General features: G+C 37.9%; 1 protein-coding gene across 7 annotated transcripts in view; it reads right to left on the bottom strand.

The window, feature by feature from the left end:
* The window catches only part of LOC129780636 (growth hormone-regulated TBC protein 1-A), a 198,083-nt gene that overhangs the window by 130,601 nt on the left and 54,041 nt on the right, over positions 1-13,441 (bottom strand). For 4 of the 7 annotated variants that reach the window (XR_008743980.1, XR_008743978.1, XR_008743981.1 and 1 more), the window contains exon 6: positions 11,153-11,416. The exons of 1 other annotated variant lie outside the window; for it this stretch is intronic. The gene's annotated coding sequence lies outside the window, so the exon portion shown is untranslated. Of the gene's footprint in view, positions 1-10,107; positions 10,409-10,459; positions 11,088-11,152; positions 11,417-13,441 lie in introns of those variants that run through there. 2 more of the 7 variants (XR_008743982.1, XM_055789127.1) reach the window with 2 other exon arrangements.

Here is a 13,441-nt window from a genome sequence, read left to right as displayed (position 1 = left end):
AAAATAGAAAATAAATTAAATATAAAAAATTAATAATCCCATTGTTAGTAATTGATTCGAAAGAAATATCCATTCGTTCGAAGAATCCCCCAACTCTAATTCGGTTCTGGTGATTCGGCTGCAGGTCTAAGGCGTCGTGCACAAATTACGTAACGCATGTAGAGGGGGGAGGGGGGTCTAGGTTTTGTTACTTAATGTGACATAGGGAGAAGGGGGGGGGGCGAACGTGCTCGTTACGTAACATAATTCAATTTTTATTCCTCAATAAATTCAGCGCCCCTATATGCTTGAGCAGATAGCTTCGATTCTGGGGCCGAATGTGGTGTGTTTCCTGAGTCAAGATGATAAAGCACGTGTTGTATTGGGTTAATAGGTCAATAGGCAGGCACCGATTAATGCATCTCGAATATCGCGTTAATACGTACGTTGCAGTTTGTTCAGGAAGGCACTGTTCTTCAAATTCATGGGGTCGATTTAAAAAAAAACTGGCGATCTCCCTGAAATCGAAATTATTCGATATCGAAGATTTATTAACCCAGTAATCATAATTAATGTGGATGGAGGACCAGACGAGAACCCTCGTTTTAAAAAGGTCATAGATATGTATTTTCATCATTTTAATCAATTGAATCTTGATGCAATATTCTTTTATTACAAATGGTCCAGAACGCATGGCTTTCAACCGAGTTGAACGTCGGAAGGTTATTATTTCTAGAAGTTCTCTCTTGGATGAAAAACTCAAAACAATCCGAAACAGGAAGCGAAACATTTTGAGTATGCAGCGAAATCGTTAGATGTTCTAGCAATCGATGGATATCCCGTTAAAGCCTAATATATTAAGCCCGAAAACTCCCAAATTGAGAAAGTGGAATATGTAGGATATTTAGTCGAATGATTTTCCTCGTCACGTGAGAACATCCCAGTACTCTTTGCAAGTAGTCAAACGACAGGAACCGCTGCGTTGAAACAAGGAGTATTCACTGTTGGAATTTATACAAAGTTGTTTAGTCCCGATGGAAACCAAATATGGCTCAATCTGACCATTTCCGATCATATCTGTTATTCTGTCCGCATATCACACACCCGCATACAAGATTAGGCATCCCAATGCGAATTCAGCGCAGATGAGTTGATCTGAAACAGGACCCATCAGTAGAACGACAAACAGCATCCAAAATCATACGTGCATGAATTTTAAATTTAGTCAAATATATAGGGGAAGATGGCCCTGATCAGACCACTTAAATTGCAATTGCGTTCCGTTGATGTTAAACACATGAGGGAACGTGTTAAATAACTACGAAGCAAACACAGAGAGCTGGTTCAGGACCACCACAACTTTTTTTAACTAACGATATGCCGTTTACTTCAAGCATCAGGTAAATTCAATCTATATAACTTGTCTTGTCTAGTGCACCCGTGGCCGAGTGGTTAGCGTCTCACATTATCATGCCGGGTGTTCGGGTTCGATTCCCGTTCTGGTCGGGGGATTTTTCGTCGAAGAAATTTCCTCCGACTTGCACTGTGGTCACGCGTATTCACGAATTTGCCCCTCGGAATACATTCAAGGCGTGTTATTTGGCTTAAGAAATCTCAACTAAGTATTAACAAATGACGCTAGTTAATGCATACGTTGAGACGCAAAAGTTCCACAGGGAACGTTATCGCCATCCAAGAAGAAGAAGAACTTGTCTTGTCGAAATAATTTAGTATTGTAATGGTTCATCGTCTGAAAGAACATTTAACTCATTCTCAGTACTGGTTAAAAATCTATCTTTCCCTTTTTAAACATTGAAACCAGGTGGCCAAGAAGAGGTCGGTTCAAGACCATCGGGCAGATTAGGACTATTTTCCCCTATTCTTTAAATTTGAGAACGTTTTAAGTTCCTAAGAAAGCTACCCTTTTGTTTAACAGTGACAAATCTCGATGCTCGATTCAGTCTTCTGAAAAAAAAACAGTTATTTTTGTATAAATCAACATCAATTTATGTGGTTTTTTCTAGGAAGCATAGACCAGCAAAACCAAAGCTTCAACTTTTGGGTAAACCGATCACTCATGCTATGTCATTCAAGTATCTCGGGGTCTGGTTCGACTCCAAATGTACTTGGGGGGCCCATATTAGGTATCTGAGTAAAAAATGCCAACAAAGAATAAACTTTCTCCGTACAATTACCGGCACCTGGTGGGGAGCCCATCCCGAAGATCTTATAATGTTGTATAGAACAACTATTCTCTCAGTGATGGAGTATGGCAGTTTCTGTTTTCAATCAGCTGCCAAAACACACTTAATTAAACTCGAGCGAATTCAGTATCTTTGTCTCCGTATTGCGTTGGGATGTATGCCCTCAACGCATACCATGAGTCTCGAGGTTTTGGCAGGCCTACTCCCACTAAAAGATCGCTTCAATTTATTATCTCTTCGGTTCTTCATCCGGTGTAAGGTCATGAACCTATTGGTGATCGGAAATTTTGAGCGGCTGATCGAGCTAAATTTTCACTCCGGATTCATGAGTTCATATCTTGAATTCATCTCCATGCAGGTTGATTCTTCTTCGTATATTCCCAACCGTGTTTGTTTCCCTGACTACATCAATTCCTCTGTGCATTTTGATCTGTCCATGAAGCAAGATATCCATGGATATTCAGATTACCAACGATCGAGGATCGCTCCAACGATCTTCGATGAAAAATATAGGGGTATCAATTGTGATAATATGTACTTTACTGATGGGTCCACTATAAATGAGTCCACAGGATTTGGAGTGTTCAACGAATTTTTTAGCACCTCACACAGTCTTCAGAATCCTTGCTCAGTGTATATTGCTGAATTGGCAGCAATTCATTGGGCGCTGGACAGCGTCGCCTCACGACCTGTTGAACACTATTACATTGTAACGGATAGTCTTAGCTCTGTCGAAGCTATCCGTTCAGTGAGGCCGGAAAAGCACTCGCCGTACTTCCTTGAGAGAATACGAAAAATTTTGAGTGCTTTATCCAGACGCTGTTATGTCATTACCTTTGTGTGGGTCCCTTCTCATTGCTCAATTCCGGGTAATGAGAGGGCTGACTCATTAGCAAAGGTAGGTGCGATTGAAGGCGATATTTATCAGCGTCAAATCGCCTTCAATGAATTTTACTCTTTAGTCCGTAAAAATACCATCGCTAACTGGCAACGCAAATGGAACGAAGATGAATTGGGCCGGTGGCTTCACTCGATTATCCCTAAGGTTAGCCTCAAACCATGGTTCAAAAGTCTGGACTTGAGTCGGGACTTTATTCGCACCTTCTCCCGACTCATGTCCAATCACTGTTCGTTAGACGCGCTACTCTTTCGTTTCAATCTGGCCGGCAGCAATATCTGCGTTTGTGGCCGAGGTTACCACGACATCGAACACGTTGTTTGGTCGTGTGAGGTGTATCTTGTTGCCAGATCGAATTTAGAGAACTCCCTTCGGGCTAGAGGAAGGCAGCCCAATGTGCCGGTGAGAGATGTGTTGGCTCGGTTAGACCTTGATTACATGTCCCAAATATATGTTTTCCTTAAATCTATCGATGTTCGTGTGTGATTATCCTTATATCCTTATACCCTCCATTTCTTCCTTTGTGAGTAATTCCGCTTGCTATAAACAGAAGAATGAAATGTAAATTCACAACTGATGTACGAATAGATTTAAGAATTGAGTGTGTGTGATTATCAACATTGTAATAATTTCCTTATACCCCATCCTTTTCCTGAGAAAATGTCACCCTTTTAATCTCGAGTCCACCACGAGTAATCGGTTTCCCACATTACTAACCATAAATTTAAGAAAATTGTTCATATATATAGTTTTAAAAATATATTTAAGATTTCGGCTCCTTTAAACTTATGTAACTGAGCCTGTAAAAATAAACGAATTTATAAAAAAAAAAAAAAAAAACATCAATTTATAGCAGTTCCTGTTCCTCTCAGCCAAACACTAGATGGTTTGAAAGTACCAATCCCAACAGATGTAAGCATTGATTTTCTTTCTCTGTTTGTTAGAAATTCTATGAACTTGTCAAATTTAATTCGAATAAACTTAGATTCCGGTATGGACAGATTTTCTACGTTGATATTTTCATTATTTAATAAAATCTGAAATGTTATGAAAATGCTTCAAACGACTTTGATTTTGCGTTACGTAACATGAGGGGGAGGGGGTTTGTCCAAAAACCGCATTTTTAGCTTTACGTAATTTGTGCACGACGCCTAAGATCAGATATCAATTTTTGTAGTTTTTGATTGTAACTGGTTCGGGGTAAGTATATCGAAATTGTGTTATACATCCCTTTCCTTCTGGTTTATTTTTTACATACGACTACGTCTATCTTTATGGGTGCCAATTCAGATGTTTTTTGTCATGTTTTAATGAAAAGGTATCAACATTGGTAAATTGTTTGATATACTGTTTCAATTTTCGACAAGATGAACTATTCTCAGGGACATCTTAATCCTGTTGACGAATGTGGAAAATTTGTTCTGTGCATCACAAACAGGGTCATCAAAACTGTCAATATTTTGATTATATTACAAACTAGCTGACCCGGCAAACTTCGTCCCGCCCAACATTTGCTTTTTGTTATCAATACCTTCAAACATTCACGTTTTCTTACTATGAGCTTGATCATGGGTCCAATCGCAGAACTGTTCATTGATTGATCTTCTAATCGACTCCGTTGAATTTACCTTTCACTATGAAATTCCTAATATTTCTAACAAAACTCATCATTATAATATCAGATTATTTTCAGACAAAATTCTCGTTCAAGATTTTCCAACCACTTGCAAATAACATGTTTCTCCGTTACATGGAATAAATGTTTTATACAGAAAATATGATAGAATAAAGACAGCTCTAAATCGGACAATTCCTTCCTCGAGTTCTGCTTATATCAACACATTCGGCGATACATTTCTATTGGTATAGATAGATAGAAGAATATATAGGAGTGCGTTTCATCACATTAAAATCCATTTCCAGTTTCGAACAAAGATCGATTTCGCTAGAGCAAACATCAAATATCATAGAAACAACCCCTCAGAAAGGCGGGAAGAGTGTTGAACCACTTTAGAAATGTTTCTTGCCACCTAAACCCTCTACATGCCAAATTTGGTTCAGTTTGCTTGATTAGTTCTTGAATTATGCATAAATGTATGTTTCATTTGTATGGCATAATTTTCTTAAAACAATTTCTGAAAACAATAATGGACGAGAAAATTTGAAGCTACGAAAATCGCAGAGCAATTCACCTCCAGTTCGTTTTACTCTAAATAATAAAAATGTCACATGGTCCGATCTGATTTAACACCGATCAAATAATCGACATTTTTTGAAATTAGTTAATTCTGAGAAGACTGTTTGAGTCTGAGTTTGAGTATGAAAATGAAAAAAAAACAAATATGGTGAAATAAACACGACCAACTCAGTTGAATTTAGCAGCTAATGGTTTGAGATGATGTTCTCGTTGGCAACTGCAGCGAAGTGACTTATGCTACACCTACTCTATTCGCCCAGCTTGTGAGACTCAGCTTCCAGAAGATCATCAATGGCAACAGAAGATCTTGTTGTTCTTGAGAGATATCGGAATTCGGTCTACCTATCTTCAAGTTTCCTCACGTCAGACTTTTAATCCTAAACATCCATAATTCGGAAATCCACCCTAAACATCGGAAGCCAAGTCCTTAGTGCGACACTATAGGCAAGCTTTCTCAAAACACTTCCCAATCTATTCGCCCTGTCCTCAATATTCTTCGGGCAATCTACACTGGGTCCAAAAACACATTTATTACATTTCAGAAGCATTTATTCTAACCTAGGTTTTGTTTATCAATGTTGTTCCCTAATCATGGCGTTCATACATTGAACTTTTCGGCCGTCACGTATGCACACGGACATAAAACACAGATAATTTACTCATTTACTATACATTTACATTTACTATAGTTGTAATAGCTGTTATGCATGGCTGTCACGTCAAGAAAAATAGAAAATAGAAGTTCGATAAAGAGTAGGGGAAAAGGGGGGAATTTGGACCACTTATGGAAATCGCCTAATATTTCCAAACCAATACGGTCTAAATAAAAAATGTCATATTGTATACAGAGCTACACTTGTTTTCTCTCAATAAATAATGTATAATGATTATATAAAGCTTCAATCTACCAAATATATCATAAAATAAAAGAGATGATTTTTGGACATTAAAATTTGATGCGGGGTGGTTTGGACCGTCTGTGGGGTGCTTTGGTCCAGTGTGTGTTTCATCGAAAAAAACATATTTATGTTTATGTAAAGTATTTTGGGATAATGTTACAATCAGTAACAATGTTCTGGGATCGATACCAGGTGTCTTGGCCAGATTCCAGACCAGAAAAGTTGGATTGACACCATCTCGAATTCTGCATGAATCTTTTTACTGTTGGTGGAGCATTTTCAAACACTTTTGATGCTTGGTCAAAGAAAATCCGTTCTCGACGGCCTGCGTTGCTCTTTCAAGCTCCTCCTTCTTCCAACGTTGTCTCTCCATCCTCTTTTTGTAATTCAGTGTCCATGTCACCCCACACAACACGCAAAAATTAAAATACAATTAATTTCATTTATTGTTATCAAACTTACAGTTTCGCTACATCAAATTGTTCCTCTTCTGTAGGAGAACAGAACTGTACTGCACAATACATGAAAAGTTTCTTTAATAAGCGGGAAAAATCTTAAAACTACTATCGGGAAACTCACATTTGACGATCAAAGTGCTTGCTGTGTTTATGCTACCGTTTCCCTCTACTTGTGAAGTATTACCAAAGGTTTTTTACGTTAGGTACATACGGTTCAACAGTAGAAGGAAATGACATTATAAAAAAACCAAGTTGACCGTAATTTTTGAGATAAAGGGGTGGTCCAAATCACTCCGTGTTACCCTACGCGCGATGAACATATCGGAACATATCGCCAAGACTGGTCTCGGAGGAGGTCTTTCGGTTACCATCTTATGTTTCCCAAAGATAACCCTTTGTCGTCGCGATTAGATTTACATTGACCTCAGAATAAATTTCGAAAAACGAAAACGAGAAAATAAATTTATAATAGAAAGAGAAATGTTGAGATGATGTTTTCCCGCGTTACAACATTTCTAGCCTACTAGACTTTTTCTAAGCGGTTGTTCCTGTTGTAGTTGTTTACTGCGGGGGGATTTATTCCGGTCACGTTTCTGATCATAGTGTATGGTATCAATAAAGTTCCAGAATATGTAAGAAATTGTTGTCCAATCCATTGCTCATGTTACCAGGTGTATAAGTATGAAACCGAAATTCACACAATATAAACTATACAGGGAAACTTTGATATAACGTACCCTCGTTATAACGTACCCTCGATATAACGTCATTCGATATAACGTACATTTTACCTCGATACAACGTACACATTTCCAAATTGTAGAGGAATATTTTTTTTTATTTTTTTTTTTCTGATAGAACAATGAATTACCTGTATTGTGATGCTGAAACAAGTTTTGTACCTTCAATAAATCCCGAAATACAGCTGGTTTTGTAATACCGGATTCTAAATGAATCAAGCTTTAATCAACAGTACGAAGGAAAACATCATAAGAAAGGCTGGCTTCGTCTTCTGATTGAAGTTATTCATTAACTTTACTAAAACAGCAACACAATAATGTATTAAAGACTACGTTTGTGAGTACTTTATTATGCTTCGATATAACGTACAATTCGATACAACGTACAATTTTGAAAGTGAAATGTACGTTATATCGAAGTTTACCTGTACATGCTAATGTAAAAGGTTCAACGTCATATCGATTGTCATTTTTATGTTTTTGACATCTGTCAACAATATCCAATTGAAAATATCAGGAATTCCATTCAGTCACAAAGATTTTAAAAATGGGTGGGCTATATCTATGATGTAACCGCAAGGTTGACGTGGAACTACCGATGGCTTAAGAATCATTTGTTTGTATTGTATTGTTATTGATTGAATGAAACAATTTTCGAATTCAATTGGATCTAACATATTTGCTTTGTAGGTTAAGAGTTTGAACAAATGCCATGCATTGTAATAGATTATTTTTTTCGTTACAAATAAATCTGATGACCGTCCTTTTACGTTTGGTCTCCTCAGAAATTATTACATCTCTCATGTGTATATACTTCTCGAATAGCAAATTTGCCTAATTTGATGAACTCCAGGCACTCAGTTTCGATTTTGATATGCCCTTCAACGCATATTGTTGAATCAATTGACGTTATCGCACCAAATGGTGATTAGCATTTTGCCTAATCATCAAACGGAGTCATAAACACATTCCGGAGTGCAAAAAAAAAATGCGAGTACAGAGGTATCCCCGGCTTGCATAGATCAACAACTTCAACCTTTAGTACTCTTTATACTACAGAGACTTTAAACTTGAAAGTTCATTGTGCGATCGCACAAAAATGCATCAAAAATCTCGTGCGATATTTTTTGTGCGGTATTTGAAAAAATTTGAAGTCATCGGTCATTTATTTTTTTTTCCTATCTTTTATATGTATTTCAAAGGAACTGTGTCAGCTAATTCCCATCCTTATGTTTTGTTTGCTTCGAGGTGTCAATAGGAACTTATTGAAAGGAGCAAAGGGTTGATTTTATGATCTGCGCAAGTGAGTAGACCGCTTAATAAAGTGAAAAAAAGGAAATCAAATGTTGATCACGAATGGAATCATCAGGATTTGAGTTATTTTCTTAAGGAAACTTCTTTTATGCGGTCCCTATCCCATTTTATTCATTGTGATAGATGCGTAGAAATATTTCCTTCCAATTCATGCAAACATCCTTCCGATCTATAAGGAAATGTTCGAGTTAGCAGCTTTCAAAATCTTTCATTTTTTCCTGCATGTTCTGTGTTTAGGGTTTCATTTTACCCCCCATATATTCCGGTTAGGCGTAGACCCACGTAAAAATTGTGGATTTGTACCTACAAACTACAATATACGAACGATTTTTTGTTGTATTAATGTGAATTACAGCCTTTTGGCTGGTTCGTCACTCGGTCCTTCCCTTACGATGGAAGAATGTCGGGAGTTAAAATTCAGCTCGTGAACTGTAGCGTGTGTGGTACGGATGTCAACCACTACGCCAGATCGCCTCTATTGCGGACATGATTGATTTTTTGCTATAAACTGAACAAAATCCACTTCCGAATCGCATAGAATGTAATGGAAGTGAAAGGAAGACTGGAAACTTAAGGGGGGACCCCTGTCTGGAAGGTCGGAAAATAATGAATTTTCGTGAATTTTTTTAGTATGTTACGAATAAAGGGAAGTGTTCGGGTATTTTGGTTATTGTTTAGGTATATTTGGAGATATGTTTTCCATTTTTCGAGTGCACGAAAAATGATTATTACGCTGTTGAAAGCTGGATGCATGGATGCCTACTGAAAATTGATACCTTGCTGGTGGTATCGGTTCTGAAGCAACGGGGTGTCCTAGAACAAATTCCAATGAATATTTAGAAACTTTAGGACGATAGATACCTAAAGCTTTACATAGGGATTTTTTTAAAATCGAAAAACCACCAAAATGGCGGCCATTTTTGTTAGAAAATCGTTATTTTTCATGAAAAATCGCTGCTTAGAAGTTCACTTAAAATCGAAAAAATTAGGTATCAAAAAACGGCTATCGGCGCTTCAGATAATCCATTTTTAGATGCTGATAAAAAAAATTCAGCCAAATCGGTCGAATAGATGCTGAGATATCGATACCACCAGTTGAAAAAACATGGTTTCGAGAAAAAGCGTTTCGGAATTCGTACAGCAATACTATATCTCTTGAGGCGACTTCATACTTTTGGCTGTAACTTTCCAACGCAATCAAATATCGAAAAATCCTTTAAGGACGACATTTCCGAAGACAAAACGTTCCCAAAAATGCAAACAACAAAAATTCTTTTTTTGCGATTTCCTGACCGGGCTCCCCCCTTAAGACGAGCATGCTCTCAGCAAATTGGCGGTTCAAAAAGTATAAAAGTGCGAATTTCTATGAGAGTTACTTGAAACGTGGTAAACCATCGAGGATTTTTGAAGATGCTGGAAACCGATGAAACTGTTGAAAGAATAATAATGCTCGAATTCCACCGTGCTCTGCTCCAAAACGACCGGAATATCAGAAAAGGCAACATGAAGGTGATTTTTGTTGATGACAATGCCTCGTCGCATCGAGCAAGACCGGCCATGGAAACGACTGAGCTACTCCATTGGGATCAATGCGACTTATTCAGCAGACTCGGATTCTTATTATTTCCATTTATTGATGGGATACGCACTCGCTGAGCAACGCCTCAATTCCAATGGAAATGTGCGAAAATGGCTGTATGTCTGACTTGGTTGTCTTGGCTGAAAAAAAACAAAGAATTTATTTGTCGAGACCTTCCTAAATTCCATGAAGATGGGGAAACTGTGCAGCTTCCAATGGTTTTTACTTTGAGTGATTTATATAAAACTATTCGAGAACAATGAACGTGTTTATTTAATGAAAAATCCCGGTTTCAACATTTAAACACGTAAGTCAACTATATTTCAACCTGTCATATTTCAATGTACAATTTGTACTCTACAATAACAGGAGAGACAGCATACGCTCGGTGCTCGATTCACATTATGCTAGATACGAAAAAAAAATTAACTTGCTCGAACAACACGAAAAACAAACCCTTTTGTTAACATTTCTATAGATTTGTTCGTAATATTACATAGTCACGGCTACACAAGCTCGGGTGGCCGAAAATGATATACCGTTCATTTGCAGGTGACGGCGTTTTCAACGTGGGCATTTGCCTTCGAAGGCGTTTCATTTTCGTCGCATTTATAAAGGCATTAGTTACTCGGCTTCCGTGTTCCCGCCGTCGTAGCGCGGATAATCTGCCTAGTGGTGCATGTTTACTTCAAAGGAATCGCCACGTGGCACGGAAGATTGTACATTAATCACTTACTCGCTTCATGAAGTGATCACGAACGTGCTTTTACAGTACGCTAAGTATGAATCGACTAATAATTGACTTTGGTCGGTCATAATCTAAGGTTGGATTAATGCGACATTCTCTGTAGGCGACGAAGTTAAATTAACAATTAAATAATTACCCATTGTTGAAATCCTGTCATCACTCGAGCAGAACTCCGCTGGGGCCAGTCTTCCTTTTTTAGGGATTGCTGTTTCTTCCCTAATTACGAAGAACTTTGCACCACAACGCCATGCAGCAACTGGATAACGTTCCTCAATGAAACACATGGTCTCATATAGTATTCATGCTTGTCCGAGAATCACGAAAGGTTACTGTGACTTTGATCTGCCCCCTTCCACCGTGGGATGACCGCGATGACGCGATTTTTCAGGTTAAGTTCAACCTGGAGGGTGAAAGAGCGAGACAGTACAAAATCAAAAAAAAACTTTGCTTCATTAATTAACTGCGGAAAAGTTCGGGTGGCGTGAGCTGGCTGGTTATTTAATGGACGTTCGGTTTGGGCAAACCGCTGCACGTAACACTCTATCCAAACTCTGAAGAGGTTAGTACCATTTACTTGCACCTGCTACGTGGGAAGGCGAGTTTCAGCTGGGGACATTATGAATCAGATTTTCGCTTTAGGCACGCGAGTGGGAATCGATGGCATGAGTTGAACCTCGAACGGTACGAATTTGTGATGTGTTGCGGTCAAAAGGGATTCCCTGGCGGTTGACACGGGATAGTGGATGACTAACGGCTTAATCTTAATATGATATTTTTCGAGAGTCGTGGGAATTCATCTGCATGGAATGGGCAGTATCGTGACTTCACTGAATATTGTTGAACATACCAGCCATAAGTGGATAGTTCTAGTTAACGTAATAACTTAGCATCCACCAAAACACAGTAGATGGCCGAAGCGCAGTGAAGAGCTTTTTTAGTCAAGGTAATAATGAGGATTCTTCTGAATGACCGCTGAAAAGGCCACGGAGCCACGAATCTCCTTTCTATTTTTAAGGGGATATTCTTGTCTAGAAATTTGAAAAAAAAATATATCATTTGTTTTTCTTAATATTTCTGAAGTTTCATATTCAAGAATATACTCTAGAAAGACTTAACTTAAAACTTAACTTAAAACCCCATTATTTTCCGAGTTATAACCAGTTTAGGGATACAGTATCTAAACTAGTACTGCCTTGACATAAAACTTCAAACGTGTTTTACTCGACACTAGTTTTTTTTTTATCAAACTGGCGCACACGATATGTCAAGTTCCACCGATGGTAACACTGCATTCCCCATTTCGGCACGATAATATTCGACTACTCATTCAATCTGATCGGATGGTTTAGAGTGTCTAGATGTACAATTTACAATAACGTGTATTTTTAGTGAAATCGTATTACTCGAGCAACCGGAGCCTTAATGAAACTTTTGTCCTCTTATGGTAAAAATTTCTACATTTCTCGTCGTCGATTACTTCCTCTGGGGGTACGTGAAGGACCGTTGCTATGTTAATAAGCCACAAAATTTCGAGGAACTTAAAGAAGAAATAACTCGGATTTTCAACAGCATCGAAGTCGTAATGTTAGAGTTTTGCATGAAGAATTTTGTTCACCGTTTAAAACGCGTTATCGAAAAAAGGGATGGTCACATCGAAAATGTCCTAAAATAAGCTTCATTTTCGTTTTTTAAAAATAAAAATCGTTTCACTTTTGTAGAAGTTATTGAAATTTGTTGCGTGAGCGTTTAATCTGAAAGACCCTGTAAAAATATTCTTTGTTTTATTTGTTCAGAGCTCGCTCGCACTAGAATAACCCCATAAACGGATCAGACTGAATCGTTTTGAGTGCCTGCAGTGTTATGAATTTCGCGACATGAGAATGAGCATTGTGATAAAAACAACATAGCTTTATTTTATCTCTACTCGTTTTTCGATTGTTTTCTTGGAAACCTCAAACGAATTAGTTGTAGTCAATATAATTCGCCCATAATAGGGTTGCGATTTCAGGCTTCATCAGGACAAAGCAAGAAAACTCTTGCTCCCACCAGACATAGAGCATGTTCTTCTAGGCAATAATGTCCGATTTTTCGTTAATATTGAGATCCATAAACAGGTAAGGCATAGTATTTTTATCTTTTGTGGTAGTAATAGATTATCCTCTTCTCATCTCCAATCACAATCCACAATGGTCCAGGAGATGCATTTAAGGGGAAATTAGCATTTAGAGCTCGACAGTTGTTCTCTAGACAAAAACTGTCTTGGACAAAGTTGTTACTCATGATAGAACGCTCGTTTTTATGTTGTCAAAAATAGGGTGACCAAAATTTTCGGTGAAATAAAAAATCTAACTTTCTTGTCTTTATAGATAGAGGTAAACATAGTTCGACAATGTTGTAGCTCCAATTATTTGAGACATCTTTGTAG

Source organism: Toxorhynchites rutilus, chromosome 3, assembly GCF_029784135.1.
Source record: "Toxorhynchites rutilus septentrionalis strain SRP chromosome 3, ASM2978413v1, whole genome shotgun sequence".
Taxonomy (NCBI): Eukaryota; Metazoa; Arthropoda; class Insecta; order Diptera; family Culicidae; genus Toxorhynchites; species Toxorhynchites rutilus.
Note: the sequence above shows the minus strand (reverse complement) of the source record. Positions and strands in the feature narration are given on the sequence as shown.